Raw genomic sequence first — 26,055 nt, forward strand, 5'->3', positions numbered from 1 at the left:
ACATCGAAAGAGAATAGGTTCCCAAAAAGCCAGTACACGCAGTAGGGAAAATTCCTGGTGCCAGTGCCAGTGGCACTGCAGTCTACTCCAGCCTTCCAACTGTCACCCACAATCAGAGGGTCTAGCTTGGTCCTATGATTGTTCCTTCCCTGTCCAACTGGAGTTGGTGAGCTCCCACTAGCTTAGGTAAAGTGTTTCATTGGGTACCCCCATCATGGTCATGACCTGTTTACTCATATTCTCACTCCTCTCACTCTTCAGTTGGTCTTTGGGAGCTCAGTCCAGTGCTCCACTGCGGGTCTCTGTCTTTGTGTTCATCATTTGCAGGATAAAGGTTCAATGGTGACGTTTAAGATATTCATCAACCTGGCTACAGAGCAATGTGCTTTATTTCTAGAGAAACATTTTTAGTATCTAATTGACAAACACGTCTAGGGAACAGCCTGGTAGATAGAAGTATAAAGAGTGAAATTGATCATAAAGAGAGCTGGTCTCCATTTATATTTCATTATAAAATTAAGTTTGAGAGAAAACATAGGGATAGATAACCCCCTTAAAGTAGTTGATTTTATTACAAGGCAAAGAAATATGACTTCTTTATATCTTGAAATGACCAATATTAAGTATTTTCCAGCTTCCAGATAGACTTCCCTGTACTCACATGTCTAGATGCGAGTACACTTGCTCTAGCCTGTTGCCTGTTGCCATGGGTTGTGCTGTGCATGTCTCCTATCAAAGATCTTTTAAATAAAATTCTTGGGAATTAGCTTCGAGAAAGGCAGTCTATAGGATCAACAAAAATTTTCTTGTATCAAAACATCAAAAATATAGAAAATTAAAAGTTTAATTAATGTACTTTCATTTAAAAAATTATCTTTTTATGACTAGGGTGAATATAGTAAATGTTATATTAGCCTTGAACATTACAGTGCCCTTCAGCATACCCAACATTACCTGAAGTTTGATAATAAAAAGAGAATTTTTTTGTTATTTTTCTTTTTTTGAGACAGGGTTCGTATAATCTTGACTGGCCCAAAACTGACTTTGTAAACCAGGTTAGCCTTGAACTCGCAGAGATTTTCTTGACTTTGCTTCCTGACTGATATGATTAAAGATGTGCACCACCAAAACTTTAAAAGACTGTTTGATCTATAGTTCTTATATTGACATATTATTTGTAGTCAATATCTGTTAACATTAGTAGAAAATTCATGTTATGAACTTAATTTGCTAAATGCTTTTCTGTAATCAACGTTATTTGTATTTTAAAGAGTAAATTTTAAAAGTGTCATTAGAAATGAAGCAAAATGTATGTCACACATACTTGATGCATAAGGGATAATTTACAATGACGCAAACAAAGGGAAAATGTGCACTGCACATTTCGGGACACCTCTCCTAAAAGAATGTTTCCTGATAAACTCAAAAGTATAAATATATAATCAACTATTTCCAAGTGGAATCCTCTCTATGCAGACCTTCCACAAAATCAATGAGACTTGAGTCTAGATCATTTCATATACTGAGTCTATGCTTCTATCAGCAAATTATTATTTGAAGTTATTGAAGGAGAATGAAGCCTAGCATTTACATGATTTCACTCATACTATAGAACTGAGTCAGCAATTTATAATCAAAAGGGGCAAGGGAGTCTTCACATTGGAGTTTAAGATTTCAGAACAAAAAAATGTGATTGATTCTCTTTTCTTCCTAAGTTCTGCTGGCCCAGTGATACATTTTTAGGAGAATCAAGTCACCAACATGAGAAGGTGTTGGGAGAACTTCACATTTCTTTGATGTATGTGAGATTGGAATGTTTCCTGATACCTATGTTGAGCCAGGGCGAAGAAAAGCATGAGAATGTGAAGGGGATTACAAAAAGGCTACAAAATCCAGGGACACCAAAATGCCTTGGCAGGTAGGGGTGCTTATACACAGGCTTGATGGTCTGCACTGCATCCTACTAGGTGTCAGGATGGATAGCCTTCCAAGAGCTGTTCTCTCTCTCTCTCTCTCTCTCTCTCTCTCTCTCTCTCTCTCTCTCTCTCTCTCTCTTTCAATTCAATTAAACATTTTTAAATGACTAAGAAACCTTTCTGTTTTAAGCAGTCATCACCAAAGAGAGTCAAAGCCTTCCTTTTTCTCCTTGTTCATTTACCCTTCTCATGCTCCCTATCCAGATAAAATACCGCCTCATTAACAGTTCACTGGGAATGTTTTCAAAAGCAAAGTTGTCCAGCCAGAACTGTTGATGATATTGGCTTCCAGAAGTGTCTAGGGTCAAAGAGAATTCACTTCAACTGTGTCCAGGAATTACAGAACTACTGTCTCTGAATGGGTTTCACCTCCACAATTCTGATTTAAGAAATTATTTCTCATGCACTGTATTCATAATGAGTTTTAAAAAGACACATATTTCCAGTGATAAACATAGGGCTATGATTTTACATTTTGACAAATTTAGAGAGGGCCTAATTTCTTTTTTTGTTCTTGTTGTTCAATCCAAAATTAGGTCTAGAAGCAATGCTGTAGAAAGAAACATGTGGGTAGTATGTCCCTTCCTTCTGAACTACAAATTTCAGGTGAATGTTTGGATCTCAGTGAACATAAGTCACATGGGAGAAAGTGGATGGCATACCTTATGATGCAAAGTACAATGTGCGGATTGGGTTTAGTCAAGCTGGTACTTAAGACTTCGGTGAATGCCTCTAGTGGTAACCATATAAGAGCTGTATAGTAAAGATCTTTTTTATCTTGTTTGATTCAAGCATGACTCCAAAGTAGATTGTTCTGATATTATAGAGGGGTTTATTATAAGGAACTATATCCTGGGAAGACCAAGGCAGTGGATTTGAAGTCTAAAACTAGTATGTCATGTAGTAGAGAGCTCCTGATTTCATTTCAACATAAAATAGACTCTAAAGTTATTATTATTATTGAGTGTGTTTGTGTGTGTGATATTTTTTGGTTATAGTTTTTTTCTTTTTTGGGTATGATTTTTATTTTGTTTTCTTGGCTTGTGGTGGGGGCTACTGTTGTGTTGGGCTTTTGTTTGATTTTTAAGAAAGACCTTAAAGTTGAATGGGGATGGGGAGAGGATCAGGAAGGACTATGTAGAGGGAAAGAATATGATCAAAATATATTAAAATTTAAAAATCATTTTAAGAGCCTGGTCTACAAGAGCTAGTTCCAGGACAGGCTCCAAAACCACAGAGAAACCCTGTCTCAAAAAAAAAAAAAAAAAACAAAAACCAAAAAAATCATTTTAAGTAGTAAAAATGAAAAATAAAAAGAGACTGACCTAAAATAATAAAAAGAAATAAAGGTACATACAGAAACTGCTATAAGGAACTGGAAATTTGGTGACATTTCTAGTTGATGTTGGATAATGACTCAGTGACTTGTAATGATGGGTAACTATGCCAACCTCAGTGTCAATCACATATCTGTAGGATGAGATTCTATGCCAGATGGTCTGAGGCCACCAACACTTGCATGTTGTATGTGTGATCTCTTTGTGGAGCTGTTATTTTTAGTAAAATAATATCCACTATTCAGAGGTTGATAGGACTCTCCATAAAGATACAGTCCTAACTGGTGTTAGAATTACACTGTTCCCTTCATTCCCCTCCTTCCCTTGGAGCCCTCTGTTCTCCCTCCCTCCTTCTGTTTTCTGTTAAAAAGGTGAATACATGCTTAGTTTAAGGGCCATATGAACAGCAGGCTGCGAGCCTATTCATCCTACTAGGCAGAAGTATGGGGTCCATAAAGTGCTCTGCTGAGAAAACATGGAGTCTGTTTTCTAGAGCTGGGACTGATGGGGGTTTAGAATAAAGAGGGATGAAGTCAACAGTCACGGATGTCAGAACGTTCGCCAGGTCGTCATCCACTTTCTCAGCCAACTTCACTATGACTCTGATGTGTCTGAATCAGACAGACTCGGTGCTTCTAAGCTCACACATTGCATTTCAGCAGGCATACCCAACATCCTAAGCCAAGGGCAGGGCCAGCCTGAAGGTGGCAAAAGCTATACATTCATTTCCCCATTACGGTGAACAACCTTATCTTTTAATATGCTAAATGTATGCATTTTCTCCATCTCCTGGGGAGCAGGATGGAAAGGCAGCTTGAGCTTTCCATTGAGGACAGCTTAAGGACACTGACTGGTCCTTATTCTCACACCCATCACTTGATACAGCATATATTCCTCCAGTTTAAGGTCTAACTAACATAAAATGGACCAGCAAGTTTGTTCAGCAAATAAAGACACTTGCTGCCAAGCTTCATATCCTGAAGTCAATGGCTGGATCCTACAAGGAATGAGAGAACTCACTTCAATAACATTTTCTCTGACCTGATGTTAGAACCTCAGTCAGATGAAATTAATTTAATTCCTTTCTTCATGGCATCTGTATTAGTTTCTTTTCCGGTCACTATTACCAAATACCATACAAGAAACAAGGAAGAAAAGATTTGTTTTGACTTTTTGTTTGAGAGGAACTGGTACTCTATGGTGGGGAAGGCGTGGCAGCAGGTGACTTTATGATTTGGGGGCAAACAACAGCTTATCACATCACATATACAGCCAGGAAACAGACAGAGGGGAATGTTGGTTTTCTGCTGGTCTTCTCACTTTTCTCTTTTCTTTATCTGAGACGGTAGTCATTAGGATGAAAAGAGTCAACCCTCTCAGTAACTCTCTTCTCTGGAAACATTTTCACAGCAGTACCCAAAGGTACATAATCTAAGGAATCTTAAATCTATCTGAGTTGACACTAATAATTAACCATGCATCGTCATAGTATTGCGTTCACAGCTTGATAATAGAGGCGGCTTTTACATTCAACTAGCCCCTATGATTCTGTACCAGACTAACTTATAACAATTCTTGGTGGTAAAGTTCAATCATTCCAACTTGGAACTGCTTGCATTTGAGTGAAAATGGCTGTTTAAAGTAAAATGAGAAGGTGGAGTCATAGATCGTTCAATAACCTTCCCTGTACACATGAGTGGCAAGACACTAAAACAGGTTGAGAATCTGTGATTTTTTTTTCCAGAATGTCTTTATGTTTGAGAAACCCCAGGTTGTTAATTGCGCTATACTAAACTGTGCTAACCAACTCTCTTCCTTGGAACTCATATTTAAGAGAACAAAATCCCAGCAGTCTTGGTAGTGGCAAGCCGCAATCCACAGTAAGCGTTAGCAGAGTCAGGTGCCAAAGTGACTCAGAAGTGATGGTACACAAAATAAAAGGCAATTGTCAACAACCATTACAAAAGAAAGAGCTAAACAGCTTCAAAGTGGAATTCACAAAAGAATAAAAGGAAGAAAATGTCTGACTACTCAAAGAAAAATGCATTCCATCATCTTAATTGCCTAAAATTGGGAGTTTAAGGGTTCATTATTTAAAAGTTAAGCCTTTTATGCATAAAAATTACAGTGAAGGTCTGAACAAAGTGTTAAGCAACGAGGGGCACTTTCTGTTAGCCTCAAATTACCTATGAATACAACATACATTGAGCATATGAGTTTAGGACCAAAATGTTTTAATTACTACACAATGTGTTCTTTGTCCTTCTACCAATACATAGATTTGTTCAACATCTGCTGCCCAGAAAGAGGTCCTCAAATTATATAGTTACATTTTTCTTTCTCTATAGACAGGATGCTACCCTGAGAAGCGGGTCTGGAAGCAGAAAGACACAATTATGTTACTGGCCGTCTCCCCGCCCAGTGGCCAAGCATAAGTACCTGACCAGCTCTTCCAGCAGAGACATTGCCAGCTCAGTACTGCTGCCTTTTTCCATATCCACATTCAGAAGAGTGAGATTGAGACAGATTGGTATCTCAAAAGGTTTTGGTCAAAGTTCCTGAGGACAGAATTCACAGGATGGGACTTTTAGGAATATGTAGGATCCTACTGAGAAATGCCTGTGATTTCCATATGCCTACCTGCTTCATTTTCAGAGTTCATACCAGTTACCTACCTTATTAATTTCAACATTACAGAGAAAACCAGAGCTATAGAGAAATGTAGGGCAGTCTTTATATATGCTCATAAAAATGGTTCACTGGACATATGATAAAGAATGGTTTAAAATACATAAGGTTTCTTTTTGTCAAGAAAAACCTTCAGTTACTTCTTGGAATTTGAACATTTGTATTTGGACTCTTGCTTTTCTACAAATTGTCTTCCTCTTGATCTTTGTGTTGTTAGCACCATTCCAACCTACTAGGAAATGGTCTTAGATCTACTTTTCAGGGATGTCTCAGGGCTGCCCCTTCTCTTTACCTCCATAACTGATATCTTAGCTCTGCTCCCCCACATTTACCATGACTAACCTAGCTGTTACCCTTTGGCCACGCACATCTCCTCTAGAGTCTGTTATTACAGAGATGCCATGTTTATCTTCATTATCTGACTTCCTCTCAGAGAACTTTTTCTGCAGGGTCCATGCCCTGCAAGTTTTTACCATAGTGGGTGGAAAGATAATTTCTCAGTATATCTTTCTGTTTTTAAATGGTTGCTATTTAAAAATTTACACATAATTCAAATTTTTATGTTAATAAATAATATTTTGTTGGCATGTATTGAGTTATTTGCATGAGACTGTGGCGTTAGTCTGTAGTGTCTTATAAATGCCCACTTCTCAGAGGCATGATCTTCACCTTTGTGCTCTCCAGAGGCACTAGAACCTTCAAGAAGTGGACAGAATGGGAAGTCTTTTGGTCATTGGGAACAAGATTGTCAAAGTGTTAGTACAATCTTAGGCTTTACCTTTTTCTCTTTCATTTCCTGGTCATGAGGTCAATGGGTTTTCTTTCCCCTATACTTTCTGATATATAACCATGCTAAGTTCATTTTTCTGTAAACTTTTGCGATTTGTATACTGATTTCTTTTGTCCTTGGATACTATTTCTCAGAATATCCCATAATTTTCTAAGACCATTCTAGAACCAAATTGTACCTTACTCAGGGAAACCTTCCTTGATACCTGTAGAGAAAATAGAACTGCTACAAAAATGAGAATTATAACCACGAAAACTCTTTCTAAGACACAATGCTTGGTTTACCTAATTCTAAAGTTTTTTACTTTAGATGTTGAAATAATTGTTAAGAATTAATGTTTTATGTTTTGTTCTCTAATTTATTTTACTGGTTTGGGTATTTTACATTGATCACAAAGGCCAGAAGAAGGTGTCTGACATCCGGGATTGTAGTTACAAGCAGTTCTGAGCTGCCCTGTAGGTGCTGGGAAACAAACCCAGTTTCTCCACAAGAGCAGACAGAGCTCTGAAACACTGAAAAATCGCTCCAACTGCCCAAGAACCAGTGCTTTAGTTCAAATATTTAATATTTAATGACTCTAATATACCGTTGAAGACAAAATAAGAATGAAGGTGGTCGTTTACTCCTCCCTTATACAGCATTTCCAAGAACTCAGTATGTGACTCTAAACAAAGAATTTGCTGATATGTAGTCTCAGTTTTTCTTTCAATGATTTAATGATTCCCTGAGCCTGTTTTATAAAAATAATTGACCAAAAGTACAACAACGATATTAAAAAAAATGATATTAAAAAAGCAAAACAAAACTGAAGAGCAGCCAAATATTCTAGCAACATGCTATGGAATACACCACTTCTCGCCAAGATTTCATTTTTTTCCCTTTATAAGTTGCACAATAAACCATTGTTTTGTTTCTCTAAAACTTGTTACATGTCTGTCTGGCAACAATACCAATATATGAGTTGTTATAAAATATTATCACAAACTAGGTGACTTGAAACAAGAGAAATCCAATGTATCATAACTTTGGAGGTTAGAAGTTCAAAATAAGATTGCAGTTCTCCTTCTGCAGCCTGTAGGGATTTCTTTCTTGTTTCTGGTAATTAAGTAGCAGTTCAGGCTTTTCTTAGTGCTCATAGACATGACTCTGGCCTCTGCCTCCCTGTCCTAGGGCACTCGAATCCAAATGCCTCTGTGTCTGTCTTTATGTGGATATTTTAAGAGCATCATTTTAGATTAAGAGCCAACCTTACTTCAATATAGTCTTAACTAATTACATCTGCAACAGCTCTTTTCCAAATAGTTCACATTGTGAGATCATGGAGATTATCAATAAGTTTTTCCTGGGTGTTGAGTTTACACTTTAATTCACTATAGTGTCCAAAGATGTAGGGAGCAGGATTTTTTTCACGACAATTTTCTTATGAACAGAAAGTGTACTTTTGACTTATGCCAGTGAAGATGCTTGTTAGGTATGGTTGTAAATAATATTTATTTGATGACTGAAAACTTCCTGTGAGATGTATATTGTTAAATAAGCCATTGTTTGAACTCCACAATGAAGAGTAGAAATGGATAACTGATGATTTAAGTACCTATCGTTTATAGGGCATCATATACTTAAGACCACCTAGTCATTATTGATGGAGTCTTTGGAATCAATAAATGACTAAGCTAGAATTTCATCAGTCTATTCCACAGCAGAACGAAGCTCATTGTGCTAGTTAATTTATTCACTACTGTTACCAAATTCCTGAAAGGGGGTGAACGACTGTTTGGACTAACAGGTTTTGGGGTCACAATTCCAAATCCCAAGTAATAGAGTAAGCATGATGACGGTGACTAGGCCGCTGGTCACATTCCAGCTCTAGCTAAAAAGTAGAGAGTTATGAACAAAAGGTACTCAGTTACCTTTATCCTTTCCTACTTTTTATTTAATCTGGGACTCCAGGCTGTGAAGCTGTGCTGCCTACAGTCAGGGTGAGTCTTTCTTCCTTAAACCTCCCTAGAAATGTGCTCACAGACACACTAAAGGACCATCTCCAACATGATTCTGAATCTAGACAAACAGACACTCGGGATTAATTAGCATACTCAGGAAAGGTGGCTTATTCAAAGCATTTTATTTAAGCTTTTTATAGAATTTAATGCTCCCAATTTTTTATTAGTATATATTAATTATTAAAAATAACGGTGTCATCATGACTTCTAGATCTTAAAATGCAATGGGAATATGCCATCCATTTAATAATGAAGTGTAGTAATCAGAGGGTAAGCTTGAGATTAGTGAGCTTGGGGGAGAAAAATGACTTGAAGAAATTTATTTATTTATGTGACACATTTATATTAGTTGTATATCAATATCTCTCTAAAAGTCAATGGAGTCACAAACTGTGCAAACCTTCACATTTATGAAGACTGATAAAATACAAAATGGTCCTAGCAGTTTGGAGAGAGTGGTGTATATCTAAAGGTAGACGAAAGAACTCTTCCAAAGTTTTTTAAGAAGGACTACACAGGGTGTAGATTACAAGTTTAAAGATTAAGGTTATTCCCCAATACCCATAACCACGGTAGTGGAAAAACAATCCCGGTTGGTAAATACTGACAGAAATCTGAGTATGAGGCTGCCAAATGGGAAGATGAAGCCCGAAAGATCAAGATAATTATAGAGGAATGCAACGCAAAGCCACAGTCTTTGGAAGTGGAAGGATTATTCATGTGCAGTAGAGATTTAAGTCCAGCTACAAAGTGGGAAGAGATCAGAGGTAAATGTATTCCGGAGAAGATTCAGGAGACAAAATATGTAAATTTTATTCTCTTTAGGCTGAAAACACTTTCTAATTGTGTGATGCATAGGCAGTAGGAAACTGGCCATGTGGGTTAAAAGTGTCAAAAGCAAGATCCAGGGGTATAACTAAAGCATCTGGATTTAGAAAATCAGTAGAAGAAACCAAGACCAGCCAAGGCTGAACAAAGATGAACCCCTGAACATGAGCATGTTTAACACACACCCAGGGAAGACCTCCAGGAGGCAACTAACAATAAAAGCCATACTGAGAAGCTGGTAACTGAGAAGAAACATCAGCGGTGGACTGTACAGCACACGGAAGATAGACAGGTCAGTCTCGTCCAAGAAAACCGAAGCATGGGATGAAAATGCAAAGACTCTTGAAACTCTACCAGATCCATTATCACAGAAATATATAATCAGTAACAACCAGTTTATAACAAAAACTTACCAGACACACATAGAAACACAAAAAAGAAGCAAAGACAGGACATAGGATATGACTTCCAATCGTCTCAGGAGCTAGATGTATCTGACAAAACCTTTTCAAGGAATGTTCAAAGAATTAAAGGAAGTTTGATGTCCTAATTGACAACTTAAGGGAATTTAAATAAATAAATGGGGGAAACAAAATAACTGAAACTTTCAATAAAGTAAAACTTCATCAGGGATAAAGAGCAGATTGGAAATGATAAAGACTCAACAACCTTAAAGATACATCGATACAAATTACCCCATTTGGAAGACAGTGTTGGAAATGATAAAGACTCAACAACCTTAAAGATACATCGATACAAATTACCCCATTTGGAAGACAGTGGAAACTCGATGAAAGCAAATACACGGGGCCCTAAGAGTTGATGGGAGAAAACAAAAATAATGACAGCGTTTCACAAAGTGGCACAGTTTCTCCCCAGATTCGGGGGCAGACATTAATCCAGGTCCAGAGTTAATGAGCTTCAAGTGAGGCTGAAACAAAGAAAGCCGTTCCTAAATACACTGCTGTTTAAATTGTGAATTACAAACTGAAATGAAATCTTGACCTCTAAGAAGCTACACACAGGAATTTGAGGGCAGGAGCTTGGGCTGATTCTTGATTCCTGAGAAATTTTGGAATTCAGTTGACATAAGAATATAAAAGCACCGAGAAAAGAAGGTAGCTGAAGGTGAGACCTACATTTAGTGAAGCTACAATATGAAACTGAAGTATTTCAGGTAAACAGAGTAAATTGCTACTAGTAGAGTTATATTCCAAATATGGAAATTAAAATGAGTTCCGGTTCCATAAAATTTTTCTATTAAATTTTTTTAAAAAATGACTGAATTGAAAGTAAACAAACTTACTGATGAGCTTAGAATGTATGCAAATGTTACATACACACACGTAAATGTACATATTAAATAGTTTGAAAGGTTGGTGATCAATAGAAATAGATTTTTTTCAATTAAATATATTTGATGAAACTTAAAATTAATGTACAGCTTAATCCTAAAGTAATCACAGAAAAATAATGCAAAAATATAACTAGAACCGCCCCCCCTAAAATTGAAATGGAATTTTTTTCAAGCTAAACAGGGATAAAAATCTAAGCAAGATGGTATTCTAGTGGAGAAGAGAGTAAGGTTCTACAATGAATAGAAGTTAACATGGTAGCAACATATAACAAGTTTACAGAAGCTTAATAATACATCTTCAAACGATCTCAAGCAAGCCTGCACAGGGAGCTCATTTGATAAAGCTTTTCCAGAGTAAGCATGCAGACCTGAGTTACGTCCCCAGGATCTCCATTAGCAAAACAAAGGCTTGCATGGTGGCTGGAGCAGTGTGGGTGCTTAGAGCTCTGGTCTGCCAGTCTAAATTACTTAGTGAGTCCCAGGCTGGTGAGAAACCCTGTCTAAAAAATAAGGTGGATGACGCTAAAGGGAAACCACCTGAGGTTATCCTCTGGTCTCCATATGCACATAACCACATGTATGTGAGCTTCTACACACATGTGCACACATATGAACACATAATACTTGCACATAGAAACACATGAAATAAAATTTGAGGTAATCCAGAAGAGGAAAAGATAAATGTTTAAGCAGTGGTGCATTGGAAACTCTATTATACTCTCTGAACCTGAGTAGGGCAGAGAAGGGCAAAAAGCAAATTAGTAAGAAAAGAGATGATCATAAAGAGATGACTACCATAAGTAGCAACCATAGAAGACTGCACAGATTGACTCTGAAGTAATATTCCATTTATGGACAGTAAGAGTTTTCTCCAAGATAAGCAATGTGTTGGGAAAAGTATCAAAGACCTTATGAAGTATACTATCTGAGCAGAATAGAACTAGATTAGAAACTTGTAACAGAAAGACATGTAGAAAATTACCAAGTATCTGTAGTATTGATATATACATTTCTAAATTCAATGGAAGACAAGAAATAGTCAAAATTATTTAGAAATTAGTTTTTAATGAAATAAATGTAAATTTGTGAGATTCAGGTAAAGTGGAGTTTAAGGGGGAAATTCATAGCCTTAACTATACACACTATGAAAGGAAAAAAGCGCTAAAGACAAATTACATAAACCACAACCATGAAAGTGAAAAAAAATGGATTCCCAAATGTTTTTCCTCTAATCCCCTATAATCTTCAGATGTGTGACTTCAGACGGCAAAGGAACAACAACAAAGAAACAAACAAACAAAAAATCAATCAAACAAACAAAAAACAAAAAAGAAAACTCTCACTGATGTGAATTGCAGACTTGATCCTCTGCTAGATTATTAAGGGAGAGGAGATCAGATAAAGTGACTTAGTACTGCCAGTTTTGAAGATTTGGGCAGGGGTTGGAATCTACAGGCAAAGAAAGAATGTATGCCTTCTAGAAGCCAAGAAACAGGCAGAAATGAGCTTTCTGGCTACAAGGAAATGAGTTCTTCCCTGGAATTTCTTGAAAGGAAGGAAGAGCTATGAATAAGTTGACTTTAGCCCCGTGAGACTTGTATCCTACTTCGTACCTCAAGGAATTATGTAATAAGGCCGAGTTTGGATTGTTCAGCACCCACATACACACCTGGGCACTGTGGTGTGTGTGCCTGCAATCTTGTTCCCGAGGAAACAAAGATTAAAGAATCCCTGGAGCTTGATGATCAGCCAACCTCGCTGAATTGATGAGTTCTAGGTTCAGTGAATAACCCTGTCTCAAAATACAGGTAGGCAGTGACTAATAAAGATGCTTGTGCTAACCTCTGGCCTCAGCACACAAGGTGCACACATATCTACAGACTCATGCAAACAGGCACAACACACACACACACACACACTTACAAATACACAATGCTTGCAATGATTGATAATGATTGAATTCTGACTTTGACACCCTTGTCACACAAATGTACCTTCACCTACACATGTTTACATAAATACACCAAAACTACCAACTCACACATACACGACTTATAAAATAATAAGATTGTATTATTTAGGGCACTGAGTTCATAAAATTTTTTTATGAGGCAAACAGAAATTGGATTGGCTTTTTAAAAAGGAGAATGAACTAGAAAACCTATTGTTAATGAGAGAATTGATGTAACTCTACAACTTGTAAGATGCAAAGAAAAGACTTGTTGTTCTACAGCAACATCGTGATAACTCAAGTAACATACACAAATTCTCTAAATAGCATAAATCACTGAAGGGACCTGGAGATGAAAATGGATTTGTAATCATGTCTTCCCACAAAACAAACAAACAAACAAACAAACAAACAAACAAAAAACTGTATGACTGGAGAGCCTACCTGTACATTCTGTCGAATATTTAGAGAGAGAACAGAATTCTAACTTGACACAAAATGGTTTGTGAGGTAGGAAAGAAAGGAATCCTTCCCATCTCTGCTTTGAGACTGTTTTTAGACTGTTACTACAGCAGACACATCAAAAGGCAGATGCGACCTAGCTTTTCTCCTGAATGGAGACACAAAAATCCCTCACAGGCTTTAGCAAATATTATCAGCATGCAAAGGACAGCATCCCTCACTGGAAAAATTCAGCACATGAGGAACTTGATCAGGCTGCCTTTTCCTGATGGTTATGACTAAGCCCCTCCTACTCTGTGGGAAGAGAGTCAGGACATCTAGACATCTAGACCCTGTCTTAAAACAAACAAACAAACAAACAAACAAACCGTAACTCAGAAGAAAACTCTTTTTGTTGTATTTAAGTGAAGAAACAGAAAAAGCATGAAGTATGTAAATATTATGTTGGTCACCACCTGCAATCCCAACGTTCAGGATGTGACAGAGGATTAGAAGTTTGAGGTCATCCTCAGCTACATGGGGAGATTAGGACCCAGGTTTACAAGAGATCCTCTTTTCAAAATGTATGTTGGCAGGGTGGGACACTGGTAAAGTTTGTATTAGAATAAAACTGTCATTGAGACAAATCATTAAAGTCAATGGGAAAAAGCATGTCTTGGGAGATAAGTATTTCCCATGCAGATATATGAGAAGAGGCCTTTATACAGGATGTAGAAATAATGCTTACAACAAAATGTTAAGAGAATCTACCTAGTATGATTTTAAAAATGGATATTTTTTAGGCTTGTACAGACGCTTCCAAATCAGTCAATGGGATCATGCAAATAAACACAGCATCAGTAGTTTCCAGGGCAATGTTAGCCAAAACCACTGCCAGACATTGTTACACACTCTCTTGAATGGCTGAAATCCAAAAGACTGACAACCCCACCTGTTGATAGACACTCCACATCTGAAACTCTCCCACACTGCTAGGAGAAACAGAAAATCTTACAACCATCATAAGAAAACAGCTTATTTTCTTATTTATATAGGTAAATATGCTTTCACTGTATGACCCAGTATTTTCATTTCTAGGTATTTTCATGAGGAAAATAGGTATCCATAATCATATAAAAACTTGCATATCAATGCTTCTATGATTTGACTTTCAAAAGTTCCTGTGCTGAAACTATTCAGACAGTTTCTGACAGGTGAATAGATGAAGAAATGTGTGGTTTACCCCTGTAGTGATATGTTATTTTACAACAATGGGCAGTTATAACTCTCAAAAGCGTTACACTAAGTGAAAGAAGCAGGACACAATAAAGTGTGTGATTCCAGTCTTCTAATACTGTGTAGAATGAACATTAATTTAGTGATAAACAGCTGAGGCTAGGCATGGAGGAAAGAATGGCTCTCTAGGGATACTAGGAAACTTTTGTTTGAATGCACATTTTCCACTTCTGTCTATCAACAAGATCTTATCAAAATGTTCAGTATATGGAAAATTTAAGCCTCTGCCTTGCCCTCTTAGGTTGTATGTAAAAGGCAACCCAGCAGAGTTTAGGACCTCTTGTTTGTTTACACTCAGCCTTCTGCTGCAACATCTTTCTGTGGTCCTGTGGGCTATTCCAGCGTCAGTAATGGTGTGGAAGAGTCCAAAACCAAGAGATGGGCATCAGCCTGCCCCACCTCAGTGCAGGTGTGGCCGTCAGGTCCTGTAACGGACTCACTGATAATTCTTCATTTGGACCACTGGCCCACAAGGTCTCCTTAACTGTGTCTTTCTTCTCATTGGAATTAACAGTTTGTATCAGGGTTAAAATAAGTTCGTTATACTATTTGGATGTGGTTAGTTTGCCTCTTTTCAAAAGATGAGAGCCTCGGAAGATTAAACAATAACATTGATGGGTAGCATAGAGATGAGGGTTCATAGTTCCTTACATTTAGCTCTGTAGCACTTGCTTCTTTTATTTTATACCTAGTAAATACAGGTTTTTAAGACAACCTGAATCAGCAATTTAAACATGCACACTCACACACACACACACACAGAGAGAGAGAGACAGAGACAGAGAATACAAGGATATAAAAAAAATTACCCAAGCAAATATGGAAAGTAAAGTGAGAATGCTAATATTCTTATCAGCATTGTGTTAACAATGCTGAATTCACGAAGGGTAATCTTAATCAAATTGCTTTTACTAATTCTCCAGGTAGACTTTCACTACCTTAGCATTCTTTTATTGGCCAAGGTGTAGCTTTTTCATTTTTTCTGTTCCTCCCAGATTTGGACATATTGCTTATTTGACTGATGCTCAGTCCACCCTCCCAATAAATCTCGCAAACATCCCATCATATCTACGAGGCACAATTCCTATGCTTTCTTTAGAGTTTCGCTCTGGCATCCCTGATGATTTTATGTTATGTTGGTGTGAGAAGTCACAATGTGTACTCTCTTCATCAAATGTTTTCTGCTTCAACACCTGTGCAATTAGAAGGTGTAAACTATTCCCACATGCCACAAGAGCTAATGATAAACGCAGAATCATTGTGGGAGAGTTTCAGCTTGGAATTTGTCATGCCACAGCCCTTCAGTCAGGGAAGAATAAAAGACATTCTGACATTATCTATGTTTAGGGATCAGAACTTGGGGCTATTGCTGGTTCTTTATCTTTTGGGGAAATGGGTAGGGCAAAGGTGACTTCAGTGTTGTTCAGCATCTTATTAATGTGGGAAAAGCGTCACTTCAATTGCAGAAACCTACAGAACCTATGTATTGGCAGAGTCCCACAGTGAAACCAACCCCCGGCTTTCCCGGATGTTCTGTAAACTATGATGGCAGTCTACACACAGAACGGCATGGCTAGCTACATGAGAAGTTGGGGAGGTTGAACTTATCCTATCTTACTCTCATTTTGTGCCAGGAAGAGAATTTTGTAGAGACCTACGGGCATTTATTCTCACTGGTGGCACTGCTCATTCAATCAGAAATTTACAAAAAGAAGACCCTGACTTTGGACATCTGAAAATTTAAAGAGAATTATAAAGAAATGGATTTTCTCTTTTTTCCAATTAAGAAAAGCACAAAAGCTGTTGTTTGACATGTAGGCATCTCTGGGTAGCTCTTTCAAGTCACAGGTTCTATGGAAAGTCACTACGGAGTTAGTTACATGTTAGTGAGCAACAGTTTATTCCAATTATTACTGAATCACGGCTAACAGACAGTTACTGGTGAAGAACAGATTTTTCTAAAAATGAACGATTCCATCCACAGCATTTTGTCTTGTTGTAAAAAGACAGAAATTATTTTAGCAGTTGACATTTCCTAATGCTCTGAGGTCGCTTTAGACATTTCAAGTGGTCTGGGGGCATCGGTGAAGACCCAAGGGTGACAAGGTTTAGAGCTGTTAAATGGAGGAGTGACACAATTAAAGAATAGCCACAGAGAGCAGGGTATGTGCTGCTCCGCTCTCTCTAAGATGCAAAGGTACACAACCTTCAAACAGCCAGAGGAGGCGTTGTCTTCAGCAAAGGTTTTGGTAGGCAGTTGCTAGCCACTGCTTCTGAATGCCTCCCATCCTATTTCTGCTTATCCATTTTTTTTTGAAACTAAGTAAAATCTATTACAGCTTATAAAGCACAGTGGAAGACAGCAAATTTTATTCCTTGATGTTTTATATGCATGTTAAGAGCAATTTGAAAATCTTTACTACTAAGTATCTTGACCCAGATCTAAGCCAGACTCAGAAAGTCTAAATCTTTCTGTGTGTCCTTGTGTTTCAGACACTCAAATCTGCATAAGATCAATACTTAGTATGTAGAAATGTACTTTGAAATAACATGCATAGTATTTGATAATAGTGACAATGGTGGTAATATTTCCATCCTTTTCTTCTCTTTAGCATTAAACTATAATTTAAAACATATAGGCAACAGGTACAAATTCACAAACAAAATGTCCATGCAAAGGCAGGGAAGTCCTACTCTGTGGAGAGCTAACCTTGAGTCTTTATCTACAGCAAACAGTCCTGCACTCAGGAAGATTGTAAGAGGCCAGCTCTAAAGGCAGAGAAAGAAGCTGGTCTCTATGTAGTTTGAATTTCTCCCTCATCACAGAATAACGGGTACCAGCGCTCTCCATAGCAGTTTCAGAGTATAGAAATACTTGTTGAGTTTAATTGGATTGAATTAAAAATTGTCCTTTCAAAGAATCAAGTTGGCATCTCAAGTTCAAGGTCGCCAAACGATATAGGCTCTCCTTCACAGCAGTCTCGTGAACTCCTGACTAGTTACAGATAAAAGGGATTAAAGCCACTCCACAGAGCAGTAGCCTTAGTCTTTCATTAGCTGGATTCAGAAGTCTCTGATAATTACACCGTTCCATAAAACAAAAGAAGTTTAATCTTTGTACTTCCTATTTTAGAAGTAAGCATCAAAACGTTATGATGGGTCCGGGTCCTATTAGAATAAACAATAACACCTGTCAGACAGCAACTTTGAGGAAGTCAAGACTTCTCACAGGACACTGAAACTCCAACCCCACACCACCAAAGCGGCTCCTTGACAGAGTGGAGCAGTCTCAGCCTGGTTGCGGCTGGGCATCGAATAGTCAGTTTGCAGAGGCAAGCATCATCAGGGTGGAGAGGGATGCGGTTATTCTTTATTATAAGTATGACGCGGAGGTCATATATCAGGCAATTATACCTTTTCATTACAAGCTAACCCCTCACAGCAGGGAAGCCTCGCTTATGACAGCATTAGAGAGACAAAGCCTTCAGCTCTTAAAAAAAAAAAAAAGGAAAATCCAAAAAAAGAAAAAAAAGATTAAAAAATTAAATTCATTTTCTTACCAGCACGTTGCAGCACCAACTCGCTCACGGGAATGTTGCTTTTACAGGTTTCTCTTTTAATTATCCTGGAAGCAGGGAGACAGGGAGGGGGGCAGAGAAGAAGAAGCAGGGTGGTTAAATTAGCGTGCTGGAATCTTTTCAGTTTGTCGCAGAGAGTAGAAAAATAAAAAAGGGGGGGAAACTCAGTAATTTAAATTTGCTCTCAGTTCAGGCTGCACCGCTGGGTCCCGCCCCTTCTTCCCGCTGGGTTCCATTACCTGCAAGGCTGGGACTGACGGCCACTGTTCAAACACAAAAAGGCAGCCAGCATGCTGGGACCATTCTCTGCTGTTTGGGTCTCACTTGTCCTGTCAACTAAGCATCACCACCGGGAAGGTGTTCTGCAGCTCCTTTTTCGGGCGCTCACATGCCATTCCTTATCATGGGGGCTAATAACACGTAGTTGAGGGGTTGCTTACAGTTTTTGCTTTGTTTTTTATTCCATCTTTTAATAACACTGTAATTAAATTTTTCTCCAATATTTATCTTGTGTCAAGTTTTGTATTCCTTGCTGTCTCCTTTCTCCTGCTCCAAAACACATTCTCTCCTCTCTTTTCCTTTACATTACAAGCATGGGCACATCAAGGAACACAAGAGAAGCCATGTCTAAATTATAAAGGCTTTCAATTCTCTTTGGACTTTTGGACTTTTTTCTTTTCTTTCTTTTTTTTTTTTTTTGAGCCTGCAATGTTGAGAACAATTTGTGTGAAAGCATACCCTACGACCAAGTTTTTAAGAGAACCAGAAACTTCTAAGAAGGAATAAATATGGGGGAAAACCTCCATAATTAAATTCTAAATGTTTATCTTAATATTTATGAAGCAGATAAATAAGCAAAGACCAAAGAGCTAAGCTTGGTTCATACCAAAAATTTAACCGGAGATGTGGAAACCTTTTGAATTTTACTAACAGTAGCAAAACTCTGATACTTAGGACACATCATATTTCTAGTTAGCAACAAAAAATAGGTACAGGAAAAGGCATTCTTTCATGGGTAATTGTATTCCTACATGGACTTTAGGCAGCACACTTCCTGTTAGTATTTTTCTGATCAGGGAGCTATGAATTACTTTGTGTGTGACACTATCATAGCCTAGGTGTGTTCTGGGTCTTCTGTAGGAGTGGCTCTATCTCCAGCTTTCTTTTTCTACTATAGTACAGTGCTTGTTCTCCTACCAAAGGGTCCAGCTGTCTACTCTAATGTAAGTGTGCCATGATGATATCTGTGTATCTGTGATGCTCCATAAGCACACAGTGGTTAAGCAGTAAAATATGCAATCGGGCTTCAGGGGATAGCTCAGTCAGCAAAGTGGTTCTTTTGTAAGATGAAGATCAGAGTTTGACCTCAGGCACCCATGTAAAATAAGCCATGAACTTGGTGGTTCATGCAGAGGAACCCTAGGGTCCACTGACCATGGCCGAACATAGTGGTCAATGCAGAGGAACCCTAGTGTCCAGTGACCATGACCGGACATAGTGGTCCATGAAGAGGAACCCTAGGGTCTATTGACCATGGCTGAACATAATGGTCCATACAGAGGAACCCTAGGGTCCACTGACTTTGTCTAAGGAATGACATTCAAGTCTGTGTTCTGGCCACCATATGGATGCATACATCTTCGAGTGTGCACCTGCATACATGATCATGTATACATGCATGTGCAAGCACACACTCAGATACACAGAGATGTAATTATTCATACCTTTGTGCCATTGGCTGAGGACAGAAGAAAATTCTTCTTAATGACAGAATAGTGTTTAATTTCGCTTACTAATTTTTTATCATAATTACCTTTTCTTCTTATTTCTACTTATTTTATCTTCCTATCCATTTAAGGGGATTTTAGCTAGAATTTTGTAAGGCCAACCATGGGCTGCTTTCATATATTTCACTTTTCAAAAGAGAAATTCTTAATGGTGTCAACGAAATAACATTATTTAGCTTCCCGAATTGGTAAAATCCTAGCTGAGTGTCAGATATCAGATATTTATCCTGCTTTTATTGTTTATCATAAAAAAATCAATTAAAAATAGAAATGACTAAAACAGAGAAGAATCACTCACACAAATTCAGACAGACACACACATACACCTTACCCAGGGTTATTTCTTCTAAAATTGTTCATAAAGAATGCCTTTGCCCAATGCCTACCAGCTTCACATCATAGAGAAATAGGCAGACCAACTATACCGGAAGTCATCCTTACTTCCCAGGTAGTTAGGCAATCAACTATAATGAAATGGTGGTAAATTACACCAAGGCACTAATTGTGGATTTTTGCAGCAGCACAAATTTAATAAAACTAAGTCATACTTTGACTTGGTTGTGTTAGGTATAGATTTTTTTTTAAAGAATCCACAGTGAGACAAGATTTCAGTTCCTTGAAACATTCCTTAATTTCTAGTGACATTCCTTTAATCCCTCTGTTTTAAAGAAAACCTTTCAGAAAAGGGAAACAAGCAAACAAATAAACTAACATAGATATAAGTGAAAAAATATAAGCCGGAATTTTAAAAATTGATGTCTTTTAAATACTTAAGGCTACTATGCCAACATGAATTACTTTGTGCAAAAGTGAATAATCATATACTTAGAACATGTTAGGCAGTATGCGTGTGCATGTATACATGACCTTGTATATGGTAGCACACACTGATTTATGTCCTGAATGTTTTTGTTTTAGGTAAAGACAAAACAATGCTTATAGTAAGCAATATTACCAAGTTGAATTATTTGTATATTAATCTTAAACAAAATTACATTGAATTCTAGATAAGGAACATTTTTGTTAAAATAAAGTCATCTAGGTCTTAGGAAATGTATAAAACATTATTTTAGTAGGCATTTATCCTGTCACTTCTCAAGTAGTCATTTGGTGCTGTATGGGTGGGGTTTTAAAAATATACTGCATTTCTTGTGGGCCTGTGGAAAAACGACCCACTTCAAAAATAAATTCCTACCGAATTAGGGAATTGTGGGTGGTGAAAGACATCAGTGTGGCTTTCAAGCCAAGGGACTGTGTCTTAAACACTGAATAAGTATTTGGAAATATGTTAGCCTTTCATCATCATTCTTGGCTCTTTGAGAAAGAATGATAATGTAGCCCAGGCTGCCTTGAACTGCTGTTGGTCACACTTCAGCTCAGTTTGAATTAAAGGCATTTCTAGCTTTTAGACAGATTTTGTTTATTTGTTTGTTTGCTTGCTTTTTAGATTTCTAGGTCTAATGCAGTCCAGGCTAGTCTTGAATGGGGCGTATAGTTGAATATGGCCTTGATTAACTGATCCTCCTGCTTCTGTCTCCTAAGTGCTGGGACTACAGGTATGTACCACCACATTTGGCCTGTATTATTTTAAAGAAAATTCTTTTAAAACTGGGCATAATAGTGGATGCCTATAGTTCTAAACAGGAGGATCATGAGTTCAAAGCCAGCCTGAACTTCATACTTGATGTGGGAGAGTCTTCTGTTTTGTGTTGATTTCATTGGTTAAATAAAGAGACTGCCTTGGCCCTTTAATATGACAGAAAATTAGGTAGGCAGAGTAGATTGAATAGAATGCTGGGAGAAAGAAGCCAAGTTAGGCAGTCGCCATGATTCTCCCACTTGTGCTACACAGATTACTAAATATGGATTAATCAAGAGGTGAGCGTTAGCCAGTAAGAGGCTAGAGCTAATGAGCCAAGCAGTGTTTAAAAGAATACAGTTTCCGTGTAATTATTTTGGGTAAAGCTTGCCAGTGGCCGGGAGCCCTTCCGGGCAGCGGGAAGCGGCCCACAGCTCCATCAACAGAGTGGTGCCCAACTTGGCCAATTAAATCCACTTAAAAACCTGAAAGGGCTTTAGAAGGAGGGAGAGAGTTTACCACAGCTTTTTGCTGTTTGCTAGGGAATGCTACAAAGAAATTTCCCTGACTCAGCAGCTTTAGCAGGAAAAAAGCTGCACGGGTTTAAAACGCAACTTCCTGGGCTGTGCTGCCAGCGCAAACTCCAGCTTTAAAGCATTTCAATAGCTTTTATGTTTGTGTTCCTACTCGGGATTGGAAAGAAATTACTCTGAGTCCATGCTTGCGCTCCCTGCCTGTACCTGGGCAGACAGCCGAATCAGGCTTAGGCAGGCGGGAGAGCATGGTGGATTCCCACCGCCATACAGGGACATGTTTGCAGGCTGCACAGTGCTCTGCCTGTCAGATTTGGCTGTAACTTGGATGAAAAGAGTTTCTGTGAGGCATGCTCAGTCTCAGTGCTGAGTGCTGAGTGCGGCTCCTACCTGGCAGCCCCAGAGCTAGTAGAAAATGGTACGTCCTCCATTTTGAAATTGGAGCGAGGTGGAGCCAACATCCAGAGCAGCCTGCCGCTCTGCAGCTCAGAGGTGCAACTGATTCAGTCAAAGTGGCTCAGGCTCAAGGCCGAACTGTGCTGACCTCAGACAGGAACGTAATTACCATAATGACAGCACAGTTAAGGTTTAGACTGGCAGTAAACAGGCAGTACCGTATTAACTCTACATGGTGCAACTTAAGTTTTTAAGAAGTGCTTAGCATTTTAAGAAGTGCTCCTGGATAGTAAAGAATTACAGATTCACAATAGGACTGATTCAGACATAAAAGACCCCTAAATGAATCACAGTGTTGGATGGGTGTATGTAGGTTTGGGACAGAGAAGTAAATATAGAGAAAAAAAAAGGTAAAGTCTTTAAAGAGACAGAGTACAAATACTTAAAAGAAATAAAGGAAAATAAGCCACGTAAAAATGGAAAATTCCCAAAGAGTCTGGATTCTTTGTATTATTGTGTTTTCTTTGAATCTTCTGACTGTAAAGGAGCTAAATACAGAGAGACATTTCATTATATGGGCTTCCAAGCAGAACCAGAATGGATATCATAAGGGTATGACTTCAGAATTTGGGTCTAAGGATATGATGCTTGGGAGAGGGTCTTCTTTTGCCTCACAGCTTTTTTTAAAAAAACCATATCTTCATGGTTATAGACCACTTTTATTAAAATCGTTAAATATATGACATTTGAACACAAGTAGACAATAAAAACACCACCTCCTGATTCTAAGTGCTTTTTACACGCAGACTTTTGAAAGTAGGTAGAAAGAGAATCATGGACCCTTTTGTTTGGAGTGATTTAGGCTATAAAGAAATTGAAAGGAAAACTGACATTTGCCCTAGAATAGCACAGAGACACTGAGGCTGATTTAAACTTCCACAGATCATTTCTACCTGCAGCCCTATTCTCACAGAGGAAAACAGGCTGAACACAAACTGCCTTTAGATTAAATTCAATTGTGAAGTAAAAGATACCTCACGCGACTGTGGACTAAATGGGTAAGCTTTGTGTCCCTGAACTCCTGTGTTGATATATGTGGTACATGGGATGTTGGAACATTTTATTAATATCTAGATATACAAAGCCCAGCGGTGGTGGCGCACGACTTTAATCCCAGCACTCGGGAGGCAGAGGCAGGCAGATCTCTGGGAGTTCGAGGCCAGCCTGGTCTACAAGAGCTAGTTCCAAAGCTACAGAGAAACCCTGTCTCAAAAAACCAAATATATATATATACAAGACACAAAGAGAGAACACTGTTGTAAGCTGTAGGACAAAAACAGACACAAAAAACAAAATGATTTACAGAAACATTCAATACCTGATAAAACTGGCTGCTGGAATTTCACTCAGAATACTGGACAAAAGCAAATCTATACAGCATAGAAGATTCTAAGTGTACATGGAATAATAGCTAACTATATTGGGTCAATGTATGATATTCAATATGGCAGGAACATTCTTTATGGATATTATTTTAGAGAAGAAATTTTATTGCCTCTTGCATGGCTGAGGAAATGCTTCCTAGACAATGAAGTAAATGGAACTGAGGTGTGCCCCAACATGGTTTTTAAATACTACCCCTACCCCATTTGCTACTGACACATGCATCTCAGTCCTTTAGATAGAGCTCAGGGCAGTCACCAACACTGATCTGAGCCAGTCATATTCTGTGCTGCTTCCAGGACTTGACTCTTAGTTGTTGGTTATAAATTTTCTCAAAGTAGAACCTTAATCTATCAATTGAAAAGGAAGGCTAGCCCTCCCATCCAGCAGATGCTTTGCAGCATGCTTCTGCTCGACATAGCTTCTGCTTCCTGATATTGTTAGCAAGGCTGAATATAAAAATGTGCTATTTTGGAATGTTAGCAAAGGAATATAGCATTCATTCCAAAAACCTCAAATTTTCTTTTCAAGCTGTTGGTAAGAAATTGGTGGGGCTTTTTCTTTTTTTTTTTTTTTTAATTTTTTTGTTTGTTTTTTATTTTTTGTTTTCTTTGTTTTTTATTTGAAGCAGAGTGGTTTCTTCTAAGCCATGATTTTCTACACTTGCCAGAACTGACATATCCTAGCTTCCTTTATGCATAGTTGTGAGTTTTGGGATTTCAGTATGTCACAGTCAATGTTGATCTAAATTTTTTATTAAATAAAAAATTCCAGAAATAAACAATTCATGTGGTTGAAATAGTTTTTTTATTAAAGTTATTATAATTATTTTATCTTATTACTAAGTATAATTAACCTCTTCCTGTGTCTCATTTATAAATGAAACTGTATGTTTGGAATGTGTGTATAGAAATGGTTATAATCCAATAAGGTTCAATACCTTCTCTGGTTTCAGTGTCTCTAGGGACCTTAAAATTCTCTATGTTCCACACATAAAGAGAACTATTTTATTTGCTCTCATTTAAACTGATACAGAAAATCAGAGGAAACAATGGGAGGGTATGGTTATTTTTAAGCCTTAAAAATGTTCTTTCTTCTTCTGAGGTAATTTATCACTTTCTTTTAATTTAAAGTCACCTTAACAAATGGGATATCATCAGGTGTAGCTTCCATTGACTTTGAGTTATGTTTGTTATCTAGTTTGTAGCTTTCACAACAGTTTGTTTAGAAGACACAGAAAGCTAAAGATTTGACTGCTTATGTAGACAAAAGTTACAGAATTAATAATTCTGTCTCTCTAAGCCTTCCCTCATACTCTCTTTGCTATTTAAAACATGACAAAGTGTTCTAGCATTTTCATTCCTTCCTCTCTGAAACAAAACAAAAGAAGAATAAACTAAACCAAACAAAACTAATTCTGCCCTGTTTCACTGTTGTAAAGATAGACCAATATGCTGTTAGAGAAAAATAATTACTTTTTTACAAGTAATTTAGTCAAAATGTAGCCATTCTGGGCTTAAAGGGATGAATCAAAAAAAAAAAAACAAACAAAAAAAAAAAACAAAAACAAAAACAAAAATAAAAACCGAGAAGATGCCACAAGGAACACGAAGATGCCACGTACAACTTTTTAAGAAGTTGATTTTTTGTTGTTGTTATTTCTTGCCTGTTCTTTTTCCTCTCCATAGAAGTAAGGAGAACAAGTGAAATAGGTTAATCAGGAGTATAACATAATTACTTATGTGTTATTGGGAGAAAAATCTGCCAGCAACAGTTTGAAGAGTTTGAATTGGCCAGAATTGCTTTAATAACACATCAACCTGGAAATACTGTACTTTGTTTGGTTGAGAACACCTTAGGGTACTTTACAAGGAACTATAACCAGAAAGCAGGAGATGAGAGTTCATATTTTAGAGAAGAGGTAGAAATAAGGAAGGAAAAGGCAAAAAAAAAAAAAAAAAAAAAAGAAGCAAGGAACCAAATTACTTCTGCAATGATTCTGTAGTGTTGCATACACACTTCATCTACTGGCAGTGGATCTCAGCGTCCCAAACAGCAGAGATACAACCAGCCAC

At 37.7% G+C, this 26,055-nt stretch overlaps 1 protein-coding gene across 2 annotated transcripts in view; it reads right to left on the bottom strand.

Annotated features, from left to right (window-relative positions):
- Positions 1-18,323, bottom strand: part of Celf2 (CUGBP Elav-like family member 2) — an 826,738-nt gene extending 808,415 nt beyond the window's left edge. For both annotated transcript variants that reach the window (XM_057788195.1, XM_057788197.1), the window contains exon 1: positions 18,225-18,323. The gene's annotated coding sequence lies outside the window, so the exon portion shown is untranslated. The remainder of the gene's footprint in view (positions 1-18,224) is intronic.
- Between the last annotated feature and the right edge of the window lie 7,732 nt (positions 18,324-26,055).

Source organism: Chionomys nivalis, chromosome 13, assembly GCF_950005125.1.
Source record: "Chionomys nivalis chromosome 13, mChiNiv1.1, whole genome shotgun sequence".
Lineage (NCBI taxonomy): Eukaryota > Metazoa > Chordata > Mammalia > Rodentia > Cricetidae > Chionomys > Chionomys nivalis.